Source organism: Neomonachus schauinslandi, chromosome 14 (assembly GCF_002201575.2).
Source record: "Neomonachus schauinslandi chromosome 14, ASM220157v2, whole genome shotgun sequence".
NCBI classification, from domain to species: Eukaryota; Metazoa; Chordata; class Mammalia; order Carnivora; family Phocidae; genus Neomonachus; species Neomonachus schauinslandi.
Window position 1 is genome coordinate 16,744,074 of NC_058416.1, and position 7,059 is coordinate 16,751,132.

At 46.4% G+C, this 7,059-nt stretch overlaps 1 non-coding gene across 1 annotated transcript; it reads right to left on the reverse strand.

Annotated features, from left to right (window-relative positions):
* Positions 1–5,505: 5,505 nt before the first annotated feature.
* Positions 5,506–5,612, reverse strand: LOC123326725. Its single transcript, XR_006541278.1, has one exon. It is a non-coding gene; the product is annotated as a U6 spliceosomal RNA (small nuclear RNA).
* Between the last annotated feature and the right edge of the window lie 1,447 nt (positions 5,613–7,059).

Here is a 7,059-nt window from a genome sequence, read left to right on the forward strand (position 1 = left end):
CCCCCCCCCCCCCCCCCCCCGCTTGGGGAGGAGCATGTTCATGCTTATAACGCACCTCGTTTGAACTTACTGGCCTCTCTGCTTTCTCAGCTCACCTTAGATCTAAAACATAAAACAGCAAGTTTGAAAGGAAGTGCTGACCTGCTAGATGCAGGCAACCAGGAAGGAGACAGAGGAAAACAGGCAACGCAGTAGACAGCCAAGCAGTGCCAGGGCGTTGGGTAGCTGGTCCAGCCGACTCTCGGCCGTAACCTCGGAGATCGGCTGATGTCGCCTGGCCCACGCTCCGGACCCTCAGGAGATGCTGAGGTCACGATTGCTATGCTCTGTTTAAGAGAGCATGGGCATGCGTCATGTGTCTCAGAACATTTCCATTAAAAACAAATATTTTCAAGGTTTGATACTTGAAGGGATAGAGCAAGAAATTTTTTAAAATTAATTTTTGGGAGCACCTGTGTGGCTCAGTTGGTGGAGTGTGGACTCTTGATTTCAGCTCAGGTCATGATCTCAGGGTCGTGGGTTCGAGCGCCGCATAGGGCTCCTGGCTGTGCGTGGAGCCTGCTTGAGATTCTTCCTCTCCCTCTGTGCTCCCCCATGCCCTTGATTGCGTGCTGTCTCTTTCTCTCTCAAAAGAAAAAAATTAAATTTTTTTATTGTGGTAAGATATTCATGACATAAAATTTACCATTTCGCCATTTTAAGTGTACAGTTCAGTGGTAGCAGGTACATTCGCAATGTTGTGAAACCATCAGCAGGATCTATTCCAGAATGTTTTTGTCATCCCCAACAAAAACTCTGCACCTATTAAACAGTAAATTTCTATTTTCTTCTCTCCTCCACCCCTGGCAACCAGCACCCAACTTCCAGTCTCTGTGAATTTGACTATTTCATAGAAATGGAATCACACAGTATTTGTCCTTTTGTGACTGGCTTATTTCACAGGGCATCGTGTCTTCAAGGTTCATGCCTGTGTCAGACGTCCCTTCCTTTTGGAGGCTGAGTAATAATATGTACCACACTTATCCATTCATCCATCCATGGATACTTGAGTTGCTTTCACCTCTTGGCTACTGTGAATGCTGCTATGGACAAATATCTCTTTGTGTCTCTACTTTCAATTCTTGTGGGCACATACCCAGAAGAGGGATATGTGGCTAGGTGATAATGCTATTTTTAATTTTTTAGGAACCACCATACTGTCTAAAAAGAATCCTTTTATCTTTTCCTTCCCTCACCTGCCCCCCATCCTTCAAGGTCCTAATCAAGTTTCACCTATTCCAGGAAGCCCTCAGTTTCTCCTGCACTTTCTTCTTGTAAACTGTGTGCCACACAGTTTGGCAGCTGACCAACTACTCCCCTGTGTTATCTGGTCTTGCTCTCCTTGGTTGGTTGTACATCCCAGATTCGATTGCAAATTCCCCAGATGCGGATCATGTCATGCTCAGGATTGTCTGCCTCCTTATTGCATCCAGCTCAGACAAGAGGACAATGGCAGGTACTCGGGAATATCACGGACTGATTGTTTGAAGGACCTTTAGGAGGAAGCACAGGGCCATAAATCCTCATCCTCATGTTTTAGGGGATTTGGTGGACAGCAAAGCTATTTTGGGATAGAACCCAGAAGAAGCTTTCATACAAGGTGAGGGGTGTAAATGGTAGGGGCCGGGACAAAAAGCTCAGGGTTGGGTTGTCATGGGCCTTGAGTATTATTGAAACAGAAATGAGTTAATCGTGGCCTCGTTATCTATGAGAGCGGCTTCGTGGCCTTAGACAAATTATTTAACTTCTCTTAGTTGTCCATCAACAAAATGAGGTTGATGTACTGTCCGTTTACAAGCTCTTGATGAAGCTGACCTGGGTCATGTCCAGAGTTAGAAAACTCTGGTCACCTCCCCTTCTCCTTCACAGATGCCCCTCCTTCTCCAGTCTTCTGGATGGAAGTGGTCGTTAGACGTCTTAGCTGTCCTTTTACTTTCTTTCTTACCTTGTGTGAGTGTGTCTGAGAGCAGTGCTGGTGTTTCTAAAAATGTGGATTGTGTGACTATTCAGGGAAGGTGAGGCCAGAAGACGAGGAGAAAAGTGCCATTGAAGAGACAATTTGCCACTTGAAGCTCTCTAGACACAGGAGGGACACCATGCCACACGGGACCACACAGGGCCACACAGGAGACACCACGGGTGGTCAGGAAGCAGAAAGGGCAAAGGGGAAAGCACAGATGAGAGGCTTTACTGTGGTTTTCTGGGAAGGAATGGTCAAGGCAGTGTAAGCAGGGTACACAGGTTTAGGATTGGCTAGTTTGAACATTTCTGTGGGCTCAGGAGCATTGGGGTTATCGGTAGTGGTTTGGTCCCTAGGCCCTGGGATACTTGGGGCAGAGGATTATTACCTTCTGGAGTGTAAGGACCGTTTGAAGGGGTGCTTTGGAGTTCAGGCTCTGGTTTAGTTAGCTTGCATAGGAAAGGAGTACTCCCAGGCGAGTGGTTGGCTACCTTTCAGAATTGGCTAGACCAGGGAGGGGCAGTCTCTCCCCAGTCAGCAAGTCCCCAGGTGCTAGAACATCAAAAATATGGAAAATTAGGGGCGCCTGGGTGGCTCAGTTCGTTAAGCGATGGCCTTCAGCTCAGGTCATGATCCCAGGGTCCTGGGATCGAGTCCTCATCGGGCTCCTGCTGAGCAGAGAGCCTGCTTCTCCCTCTCCCACTCCCTGCTGCTTTCCCTGCTTGTGCTCTCTCGCTCTCTCTCTGTCAAAGAAATAAAATCTTTAAAAAAAGAGAATATGGAAAATTAGAACATATAGTGTAATATAGTTGGTGAGTGGTATAGATGCTCTCTCAAATACAAAAGGTGTGATTCCTGTGCTCCCAGGACCCTTGGCCCAAACCTGTCCTTACGGCTAAGGAAACAATCTATGGGGCTGAGAATAATAGTCATTAAGAAAATAGCCTCTCTTTTCCCAAATTCCCCAAGGATTCTGACTTTCCTAGGCCCTATCAGCTGTCTCCCGTCTGCTCTCCTTACACAGAAAGGTTTTAAACTCCTAAAGATAAATATCTCTGAGAGGTTAAGAAAATGACCTCGATGGGAAGAAAGTGAAAGCCTCCCTGGAAAATTTCAACGCAGGATGGCTCTCTTCTAAAGAGGAAACTTAAAAAAAAAAAAAAATTAACAAGAACACTAATAAATAAATAAAACCTATTTTCAAATAAAAGTTGCAACTCAGCTGTAAAACTTCACTGAAGCTTAATCTTGAACAAAGACTTTGAAAAAATAAACCTCACTCCGAATTAGGAACGCCTGCAAATGTAGTAATTTCTACCTAAGAGGCTTTGTGTCCAAACATGTCATTTGAGAGCCCAGGCAGACAAAGGAGAATGCCCTTGGAAACAAGGCTGCCATTCAGCCCAGCGGCCCCAGGGCATTGGATTTCCTCCCTGGGCTCAATAACATTTTCAGCCACATTAGCCACCAGCTTCAAACCTGGTGGGAAGCAAATTTAAAGTGTCTCTTTTAGTGGAAAACAATAAGAACGCTGTATTTCACAAAAGAAAGGAATCCTATCACCCTTGGATTGGCGGACCTGGAATCTTAATGATTATATTTGAAGTAGCTTGTACTCCTAGATGTTGAATTTATAGACACCTTTGGGCTGGCAAAGCTTATCCCAATGGGGAGACGCCCCAGATCCTCTACTGAGCACAAGTTCTTCCAGTAGCCTCAGAACAAATTTTATCCTCTTCAACTTTGTGTTCCCAGGGATAAGTAACGAATAAATAAATGATCATAAAACCAGAAAAGTAGCCCCAAGGTTCTGAGAGTAAAGAGTAATAGATTAGAAAAGCATTCACTGACTCATTCATTCGCTCACTCGTTCATTCAGTGACCAGATGGCTACAGATGGCTACCCCTGACAGGTACCTGAGGTCCGGAGTGAACACATGGTGAGCAACAAAATTAGCGGCATCTAGAGCGGGGCGGGGGGGACTCCCTCACCTTCCAGTGGAGGAAAAGAAAGACTCAGGAGGTGTAGAAGAAAGGAGAAGGGGGAAGGGATGGAGCCTGGTGCAGGATATAGAACATGAGACTGGGTAAAAGGACATCAGATCAGGATGCAGGGAGACTTCTGGTCAAAAACAAGCAAGCAAAAAAACCTAAGAAAAGTTTTCCTATCAAGCAAGTCCCCCAGTCCAGGCCAGGTCCAAGCTCTAGGCGATGTGGTTGGGGGAGGAGAAATGGGCATCTTTAGTATGTATGTATGTATTTTATTTTATTTTTTGTCAAGTGAGCTCTACACCCAATGTGGGGCTCGAACTCACGACCCTGAGATCAAGAGTTGCATGCTCTACCGACTGAGCCAGCCAGGCGCCCCAGAAATGGGCATCTTTTAAAGCTGAAAGACCATTGACCAGCCTGGCCCAATTTAGGAGAGCAAAGTCTCCCCTCAATTTCCTTTCCTAATTTCGGGTCAGGGAAAAAGACAAGATTCCGTACGTTGATTATGTTACGTGACATGGGAAAAAGGGAGTTTGCAGGTGTCATTAAGGTGACTAATCAGTTGACTTAGAGTTACTCAAAGGGAGATAATCTGGGTGAGCCTACTTGAATCACAGGAGCCCCTTAAAAGCAGAAAGTTTTATTGGGCTGATAGCAAAAGGGGACGTCAGAGAGACTGAAAGCGTAAGGAGTTGCTAGCTCGCCATGTGCAAGGACCAGAGTGGACTCAAGGAGCTCAGAGTGACCCCTCGTGAACAGCTAGCAAGGTAATGGGGACTTGAGTCGTCCAGCTGCGTGAAGCTGAATTTTACCAACAACCTCAATGAACTTGGATGACGTTTCTTCCCCAGGACCCAGCCCAGCCGCCATCTTGTTTTCAGCCAAGTGAGACCCAGAGCAGAGAACCCAGATAAGCCTAACCTACACCTGAGTTAATAAATAGGTGCTGTTTTAACTGGCTACCTTTGGGACATGTGTTCTCCGGCAATAGAAACGAATACAGCCTATCAGACATTGGGCTGGATACTATGGAGACATATTTGCTGCCCTCAAAATCTTTGAGCTTGCAGGGACAACAAATAGAGGTTCGTGCAGAAAAATGCAGGATTAAAGACCAAATGAGTTGGGCCTGGCAAATCACTGAAGAATCACTAGTGAGGTGGTCTGAGAAGAGAGGGGTGTGTGAGCTGAAGTATATGGTGTCAGGGATGAGCTGGGTGGCTCCAGCTGTTAACATCAGCCCCCCCATTTAGGTGATACTAGGGCCCCCGAGGTGCTCTATAAAGGGATGGGTATACACTCCCCACCCCCTTCTCTCTCTCTCTTTTTTTTTTTTAATTTTATTTTTTTATTCTTATGTTAACCCCCATACATTACATCATTAGTTTTAGATGAAGTGTTCCATGATTCATTGTTTGTGCATAACACCCAGTGCTCCATGCAGAATGTGCCCTCCTCAATACCCACCACCAGGCTAACCCATCCTCCCACTAGAACCCTGTTTGTTTTTCAGAAAAAATATGGAACGCTTCACGAATTTGCGTGTCATCCTTGCGCAGGGGCCATGCTAATCTTCTCTGTATCGTTCCAATTTTAGTATATGTGCTGCCGAAGCGAGCACTCTCTCTTTTTTTATTAAGTAGGCTCCACGCCCAGCATGGAGCCCAACTTGGGGCTTGAACTCACAACCCTGAGATGGAGACATGAGCCGAGATCAAGAGTCAGCTGCTTAACTTACTGAGCCATCCCTCCCCTCTCTTTCTGACATCAGAATCAATAGAAAAAAAAAAAAGAAGTGAGGATTTTGTTAAGGAGAGTTTATGGGGCTAGAATGCCCCTTGCTACTGAAAAATCATGGGCTGTCCCCTATGGTGTTTATCACAGACACTATTAACAGACTGTACCTGTTTTGCTGTAAAAGATGCTGTTACTGCCCAATTGTCCAAAATTCTGTTTCTTTTCAACAGTACTTAATCAAAAGGCAGTGCATTAAAATAAAAGGAATGTTTAGGAACCCAAGGGAGATGAAGCTGTCAGGCAGCTACGGCAGGCCCTCTCTTGGGAGCAGATGAATTCCTTCTCTTTTTATCTCTGCAGACTCTTCCCCAGTGCCCTGATGGATGAGGATGTCAGACAGGGAGAGACGCCTACTACAGACTTCTCCTTCTCAGGAGGGTGAGAGGTGGGGAGGGGCGGAGGTGGGTGGGGTTCGGGCAGCGGTAGATGGGGAGAGGGAAGGGAACTCAGTGAGGTGTGGCCTGACAGATCCCCGGAGACATCACTTTCCAAGGGGGGTCATTTTACATCCTGCCAGTGAGCTTCCCCGAAGACCTTGATAAAAGGATGGCGAAGACATCTGTTGCCTTCTGCCAGGTAAACTGCCACGTTCACAGTTTGCTTTGCCATGACAGTGTATGCCTCTTGGGCGATTCATGGGACATTCACCCTCTTCCTCCCCAACCTACAATATCATGGTAGACCTCAGGCCATGAAGAAATAATCCAGTGACAGAAAATATTTACAACTGCACAAACCAACTTCTTCAAGTTCACTCGAGTATCTATCTGGAGCACCACTATGGTCTCAATGTTTGTGTCCCCCACCCCTAAATTTATAGGTTGAAATCCGAACTCCCGAGGTGATGGTATTAGGAGGTGAGGCCTTTGGGAGGCCATTAGGTCAGGAGGGTAGAGCCCTCAGGAATGGGATTATCGACCTTCCAAGGAAGGCCTGAGAGAGCATCCTTGCCCCTTCAGCCACAGGAGGACCCACATTGCTGGCTATGAGGAAAGAGTCTCTCACTAGACATCGAATCTGCCAAGGCCTTGGTCTTGGGCTTCCCAGCCTCCAGAACTGTGAGAAATGAGTTTGTGTTGTGTATAGGCCACTGTTTTTGTGATATTTTGCTATCATAGCCCGAACAGCCCCAAAGACTAGCCAAATAGAAGAGAGTCCCAAAAGACAAGTACAGTGGAAGCTATTTTGGGATTTGGACAAAGGTGGAAATTCAGGTGTTGATTCAGTCACTGGGGGTATGACTGTCTCCTGCAGGAGCCCTTGCCTTCCTT